The sequence below is a fragment of the Globicephala melas genome, chromosome 16 (assembly GCF_963455315.2).
Source record: "Globicephala melas chromosome 16, mGloMel1.2, whole genome shotgun sequence".
Classification (NCBI taxonomy): domain Eukaryota; kingdom Metazoa; phylum Chordata; class Mammalia; order Artiodactyla; family Delphinidae; genus Globicephala; species Globicephala melas.
In genome coordinates, this window is record NC_083329.1 from 60,113,300 (window position 1) to 60,121,208 (window position 7,909).

The following is a 7,909-nucleotide window of genomic DNA, read 5'->3' on the forward strand; positions in this document are numbered from 1 at the left end:
AGCGAGATGGTTGTGAGCACAGGGAGAACATACGCCTGTAACCCTTAGCTTGTTCATCTTTCACAGGGTCTACCTCTCTTTCCAAAGCTCTTCTCTGAAAATGCACCTCTGAAGCCCTGTGGAGCTCAGATTTGCATTATTTCTTATATACCTACTGATTTTGCCTCAACCATTTAAACTTATATTAATACTTTAAAAGAGAATTACAGGTGTGTGATCTTATTAATCTCTCCACCTAGATAATATCTACAGATTGTAGAAGGTTTGTATTTTTTCCCTCCCCCTTTTAATCAATACCCAGAATTTGTTTTTTATTGTGATAAAAAACACATAACCTAAAATTTACCGTCTTAAGCCATTTTCAAATATACAGTTTGGTAGTGTTAGGTATATTCACATTGTTGTGAACTATCTCTAGAACTTCTTTGTCTTGCAAATCTGAAACTCTGTACCCATTTAAGCAACTCTTCTTGCCCCCCACCCCCGCAGGCCCCTGGCAACCACCATTCTACTTTCTCTTTCTGTGGATTTGACTACTTGAGATACCTCATATAAGTGGAATCATACAGTATTTGTCTTTTTGTGACTGGCTTATTCTACTTAGCATAATGTCCTCAAGGTTCATCCATTTTGTAGCATGTGTCAGGACTTCCTTCCTTGTTAAGGCTGAGTAATATTCCATCCGATGTATATACACTCATCCCTCGGTTTCCCTTGGTTTCAGTACCTCCCTTGGTATCTGTGGATTCTCAAGTCCCTTATATAAAATGGCATAATATTTGCATATAACCTATGCATACCCTCCTGTATACTTTAAATCATCTCTAAGTTATTTATAATACCAAACACAATGTAAATGCCATGTAAATATTTGCCGGCACACAGTAAATTCAAGTTTTCCTTTCTGTAACTTTCTGTAATTTTTTTTCTCAATATTTTTGGTCTGCAGTTGGTTGACTCCACGGATGTGGAACCCATGGATATGGAGGGTCGACTGAACCACATTTTGTTCATCCAGTCTTCCATCGATGGACACTTGGGTTCCTTCCACTTCTTGGCTGTTGTGAATAATGCCCTATGAACATGGGTGTACAAATATCTGAGACCCTGCTTTCAATTCCTTTACTACTTAGAATTTAAACTTTAGCAAAATAACTGGTAAAGTTTTTACCTTTTACTTTGATCTGTCCTTTTTCTTTTGAAGTTGGTACCTTTTATATTTCTTAGATTCCTGTTCCTTCACCCTACGCTAACCCTTGCCTTCCCATGCCACTGATGGAGCTGCAGTATTGTAGCTCTTTTCTGTTTACTTCTCAGGGCAGCAGCAATCAAAGCAATGGTGATACCATCAGGACTATGCAGAGTTCCCTGGGAGAGTGTCAGCCACAGAAGGCACTCACTCCTTCCTTGCTGCAGACCAGCAAAGGGAGGGAGCTCCCAGCGCAGGTTTGCCCCACCCATCAGTCCTGCCACACTCTCTGCTGGGGAGCTCCAGCCTCACTGTTGTTACCTCTCATCTCTACCCCCTCACAGCCTTTCTCCCTCCATGGCCTCTCTTTTTCCTTCATTCCTTAGTCTTAATCTTGATTCTTACTTTCTATTTGAGAAGTATGATTCTGAATCCCGTGTGTTAATAAGGCCACGACATGGTAAGGGCTGTGTATAACACTCAGAGATCTATCAGTGTGACTGCACAGATCATTTGTGAATAAATGAATTTCTAAAGTAACTGTATTTCTTTTAGTATTATTATATAGTTTCAGTTTGACCCCCTTAGTCAGTGTGTGTTGGGATACATTGCTGCCATCACTTATTCAATAGCATAGCACATTTACATATCGGTGTTACGTATTGGTGCCTGCTTTTCCCCACCCCCCCACACAAAAAAAGGGTTGCTTTTTCCCAAAAAAGCTTTCTACTGGTAATATTCATTTTTTTATTTAAGTTGAGCTTTTACCTCACTCACCTCTGATTGTTAAATGACATATGGGAATGAGCGCTCCCAGAGGTAGTACTGAATAGCAGAGTTGACTGAAATTCAGTGCCCTCACCTCTTCTTGGTCCCGCTTCTGCCTTACTGATTTCTTTCTGACAGCTGCCGTTGGGCAGTAAGTAAAGAGGTCTTCTTTTGAGTATCAGAGGTATGACTTAACGTTTTTAGGAAAAAATTTTTGTCTTTGGAAAATGTAACTTTATATATCAAATGCTAAATTCTTAACAGAATTAGAAATTCTATTATTTAGTATTTAGAGGTAACTATGCATTTAAGGACTTATCATACTGTAATTTTTCACAAGTAATTTTTCACAAGTTTTTTGTCTTTTTCACTCTCATTCTCTCATACTTGTAAAGTGGAGTTTTCCAGCAGCTATGTGATATGGTGACATCATCACTCTAATGGTTAATAGAGTGTGTGCTTATGTATTTTTGTTTGTTTTGTAAGTTTGTAGGTATTGGTAGAATTGGAAAAAAATTTTATGTTTTAAGTTTTCTTTCTAGAAGCCAATAGACAAATTTTTGAGACAATGTAGCTCTAAAGAAAGTACACTTTAAACTACTGTTGTAGAAGGGGGAGTAGCAGGTAGTTTTGATGTAGAACTTTTAGAGAAGAGCAACAGTGTTAGAGAGCAAATAATTTTTGATGGAGCTAAAAGAATTTTTCAAGATTTCAGGTCCCCTTTCACCAAACTGTAATGGGGTCAAGGATGGAGGATTTACTTCTGTGCTTATAATCCAATCTCCCTTAGTATTACCACTTTGCAGTTCATTCTGCACTGAAATAGAGTTAAATTGCACCTAACATCACTCCAGTTGGTTTTTGAGACACTAAATTCACCCTCAACTCCTCTAAGAGGAGAAGGGGAAAAAAATCTCTCACCATGATTATTACACAAGATATGTGTTATTATATAAGGAACTTTGTTATGGAGAATAATATTGGTGTTTTTTTGAAGGGGCACAATGAGTTACCCCCAAATGAACTCTATACCCTTGGTAGAAACATGACAAATGTTTCTTATAATGGCTATTTACTTATTTTTGGCTGCGTTGGGTCTTCATTCCTGCACGTGCGATTTTCTCTAGTTGCGGTGAGTGGGAGCTACTCTTTGTTGCAGTGCACGGGCTTCTCATTGCGGTGGCTTCTCTTTGTTGCGGAGCACGGGCTCTAGGCGTGCAGGCTTCAGTAGTTGCAGTACGCGACTCAGTAGTTGTGGCATATGGGCCCCAGAGCATGTGGGCTTCAGTAGTTGCAATGCGTTGGCTCAGTAGTTGCGGTGCGCAGGCTTCAGTAGTTGTGGGGTGTGGGCTCAGTAGTTGCGGCTCGTGGGCTCTAGAATGCAGGCTCAGTAGTTGTGGTGCATGTGCTTAGTTGCCCAATGTCATGTGCGATCTTCCCGGACCAGGGTTTGAACCTGTGTCCTCTGCATTGGCGGATTCTTAACCACTGGACCACCAGGGAAGTCCTATAATGGTTATTTTTTAAGTGAACTTCAGAGTTTACTAAACTGGACACAGATGAGAATCCAGCTTCATAATGACACAAAGCTTGGTTCAGGTTTGCTCTTGCACTGTGCGCTTTTCCTTGTGCCAAAGAGAACCTGATGGTACCAGAGGGGTATTGAGTTAAGGAACACCTCTCAGATTCTGTCTTGATGCTTACAGGGAGATGGATAGCAAAACCCAAGGATGCTATAGGTGAGAAAAGGGGCTGCTGTTGTGGTTGTTTATCAATAACTTTTTTGTTGTTATTAATAAAATGATCTCTCAAACAAAGGTAAAATAAGATTACTGTGTGAAAAATCATCAAGCTATCTACTTTGTCTTACGCTTTTTCCACTGTTATGCTTCAATTTAAATATTTGTTTAAAAAATAAATTTCCTCATCCAGAGCTTACTACTTCCTATGCATTTAAGCACATGAATCATGTTGCTAAGTAATTTTTCACAAATGATAACAGCTAATATTAGCAGAATGCTCACATTTGTCATTTATTTGTGAATAATGTGTATTTATTCATTAAATCTTTACAAGCCCACTTAAGTTGGTGTTATCATTAACCTCATTTTAGAAACTGAGGCTTAACAAGGTTAAGAAATTTGCCTGAGGTCATAGTGCTTGTATCTGTGGTTCTTAAAATGTGGTCTTTGTACCCCTCAGAGTCCCTGAGATCCTTTGGAGGGGTGGGAATGTCCTACTATTTTCATAAAAATATTAAGGCATAATTAGCCTTTTTCACTCTGATTCTCTCCTGAGTATACAGTGGAGTTTTCCAAAGGCTATATGATATGGTAACATCATCACACTGATGGTTAATAGAATATATGTTTGTATATTTTTGTGTTTTGTAGAATTTTGTAAGTTGGTAGGCTTAGGTTATAGATACATGTTTTTAGAGAGAAACTCAGTTTGCTCTCAGTACTTCTGCTGTGCTTTTACTAGCTACTTCCCATTATAGCTACTATTATGGGCTGAATTGTGTCCCCTGAGAATTCATATGTTGAAGCAGTCACCCCCTAGTACCTCAGAATGTGACTGTTTGGAGATAAGGCCTTTAAAGAGGTGATTAAGTTAAAATGAGGCTGAGGCTGTTAGGGTGGGCCCTAAGCCACTCTGACTGATGGCCTTATAACTAGAGGAAATTTGGACACACAAAGAAACATCGGACCCCTGACTACCGAGATCATCTCCCTGGGTCTGTCTCCAAAAAAGTTCGGTTGATGATATTGCCTAGTAACTGGTGATTGGAAGGGTCCGAGAATGTCAGTGAAACTGACCAATTCAGAACAGACAGGGCCAGACTGAGGAAGTTCCTTCTGCCTCTGCCCTGATCATCAAAGCCTTCAAGGAATGGCCAAGAGACAGAAAGAAGCAGAACATTAAGCACAGTGGACATACAATTTTTGATGAGATTGCCAACATTGCCCAACAGTTGTGGCACTTATTTTTAGCTCAAGAACTGTCTGGAACCATTAAAGAGATCCCAGGGACTGCCCAGTTGGTGGACTGCAATGTTGATGGCTGCCACCCTCATGACATCATGGATGACATCAACAGTGGTGCAGTGGAATGCCCAGCTAGTTAAGGACAGCAAAGGAAAATATTTCAATAAAGGATCATTTGACAACCAAAAAAGAAAGAAAGAAAAACATCAGATATGTGCATGCACAGAGGAAAGACCATGTATGACAGCAAGAAGGCAGCCATCTGCAAGCCAGGAAGAGACAGGAGAAACCAAGTCTACCAACACCTTTTTTTTTTGGCCGTGCTTTGCTGCTTGTGGGATCTTAGTTTCCCGACCAGGGATTGAACCCAGGCCCTCGGCAGTGAAAGCAGGGAGTCTTAACCACTGAACACCAGGGAATTCCCAAGTCTGCCAACACTTTAATCTTGGACTTCTAGCCTCCAGAATTTATGGAGAAAATAAATGCTGTTGTTTAAGCCACCTAGTCTGTGGTATTTTGTTATGGCAGCCCTAACAAACTAATACACTTGCTATAATGCAGAAGGTAATCTACCTTTCTTCTTTTGAGCCAGACATTAAAGAGATTTGCCAAAGTGTAAAACAGTAACAATACGACTACTCTTATTAATTTGGTGTGTGCGGGGGGTGGGGAATATAATTTTTTTCATAAAATATGTTATTTTGTTAATATGGGTTTGGTATTGTTATTTTTAAATACACTTTTTTAATTAAGTTTTTTTTGAAAGATTTTTTAGAGCAGTTTTAGGTTCACAGAAAAATTGAGAGGCAGGCTTAGTTTTATTTTCAAGTACAGTATATCAGTGTCTATACTGTATATCTCACATAAACAAAAACAAAAGTTCTTTGGGGTCCTCAGTAATCTTTCAGTGTACAGGACTCTTGAGACCAGAAAGTTTGAGAACTGCTGCACTATACTGTCACTTCCTTCCAAATGGGATCAAGTGATACATGGTTTTCTATAATGAGCTTGTCTTACCCAGTAATATGTAGTGGATCACATTAGTTGTCAGTAGATACAGATCTACATTATTTTTAATGTCTGTACCATAGCCTGTTGTATGTATTATAATTTAACTAGTTGATCCCTAACTAATGGACCTTGATTTGGTTTCCAGGTTTGGCTATTATAAATAATTCTGGATTGAACATCTTTGTATGTTTGTCTTTTTATGTTTGTGAGGTCATCTAGAAATGAGATTAAATGGTTTTAAAGATGTGGTTAAATTTAAGTTTCTTATTTGGAAACTGAGGTTCCTTCCTCCATTTTGTATTGCTAAATATTAAATACAAACAGAAGAAAAGCATGAAACATATGTACCATTTATCAGATACACCCAGCAGCTTTGGGGCCCCTTTCAAGGCTGACCTGCCAGTAAGTCCCTCAAAATTTAGGAAAACCTTTTCTTCTTTATAAACAATAGTTATTGTCCATTTTCTACAGCTCTTTTCTCCCTCATCTGGAAATTTGGATTTTCCCTCCTAAATAGCTTTACTATTGGATTAACTAACAGTCCTGGACTGTTATTGATTTGCTTTAAGCCCAGGACTAATATTGACCCAGCTTGAAGGTGCTACAGAAGGCAGGTCCCATTGGAGGAGTGTGGGAAACATTTTGACCTTCAGGGGTCTGGAAAGAGCTATTGTCTTATTGATGGGCATCTTGTTAGTGCCTTTCCAGACTCTTTATTGGGCAACTGTAGTAATTTCAGAAGACCAGGGACTTCATAAGATAGTATTAGAATGGGAGAGCTATGACATCTAGGATCTACCTCCTCAATGTCTTGGAGACATGTAATTAGGTTTGCTAAAAGACGAGGATTGAAATGGAAAAAGCTGGCAAATGTTAGTACGTATTCAGAACTATGGGACATCATAGCCACCTCTTCCCAACCTGAGGGAAGAAGACCTAACATTTCAAAAATGTTCACTATGCCTAGGCACTTAGTATGTAATTTTGCATGGGTTTCACAGCAATTTTCTGAGATGGGTGGTATCATTAATTTATAGATAGAAGATAGATTAAGTATTTTGCCCAAGAACCCAGCTAGTAAGAGGGATTCCATCCCCAGTCTATATGACAACAGATTGCTCTTCCATTGTACACTGCGGCTGTGTACAACTGGGCAAGGCAAGCCTGCTTTATTTACTGTGAGATGTAGACATCAATGGCCAGGGCCTCATTGCAGCACCACCTCTAAATCCAACTGCACAGAAAAAGAAAACATGGAAAGGGAGTTGTTGTTTTCTGTTTTCCCAAGGGACCCCAACCCAAGCCATTGATGCATTCAGAATTCCCAGGCAAGCCAGACTCAGGGTGACTATGAACCTTTCAACCTGTGTTTCTTTCCTACTGATTAAGATCATGTTATTCATTGCCTTTGATTTTTTTTTTTTTAACATCACAGCAGCCAAGTTTTTTGTTTGTTTTTTTAAATAAAAACACAATCTAGGGCTTGGGTCCCAAAAGTTTAATATGTTTTGTCCTGTCAGATTATCTGTTTCCTCTTCAATTTATTTGTGATGTAAACCTCACCCCATTTCTGCTCTGATCCTGGGACTGTGCCCAGAAATGTGTATGTCAACACATTTCTAAAGGCAATGATAAGGATCACAATTTTAACAAAAACTTAAACACCTCAAACAAACCCAGCCTCCCCACACCCCTTTCCCCAGTGGCTTATTAAAATCAACTGAAGTCAAAACCATAGCAAATGTGCCTTTTTCAAATTTACCTCAAGGCAGATGAAATAGCCAGACATTTGCCTTTTAGGGTTGCCCTAAGAAGAGCTAACAAAAAGGGTGACAGCCCTTAAACAGCTGCTTGGGGAGGAGGACATCTGCCTCTGTTTTACCAGCTATTCAGTGCTCAGGCCTTGCCTTGAAAAGAGCATGTGGGGCTGGGCAATAGTTCTCAGGCAGCCAGT

At 39.4% G+C, this 7,909-nt stretch overlaps 1 protein-coding gene across 3 annotated transcripts in view; it reads left to right on the plus strand.

Moving 5' to 3' along the window:
- ASCC1 (activating signal cointegrator 1 complex subunit 1) overlaps positions 1-1,601 on the plus strand; it is a 103,197-nt gene extending 101,596 nt beyond the window's left edge. For all 3 annotated transcript variants that reach the window (XM_060286190.2, XM_030862555.2, XM_060286193.2), the window contains one exon: positions 950-1,601. The gene's annotated coding sequence lies outside the window, so the exon portion shown is untranslated. The remainder of the gene's footprint in view (positions 1-949) is intronic.
- The last annotated feature ends 6,308 nt before the right edge of the window (positions 1,602-7,909 follow it).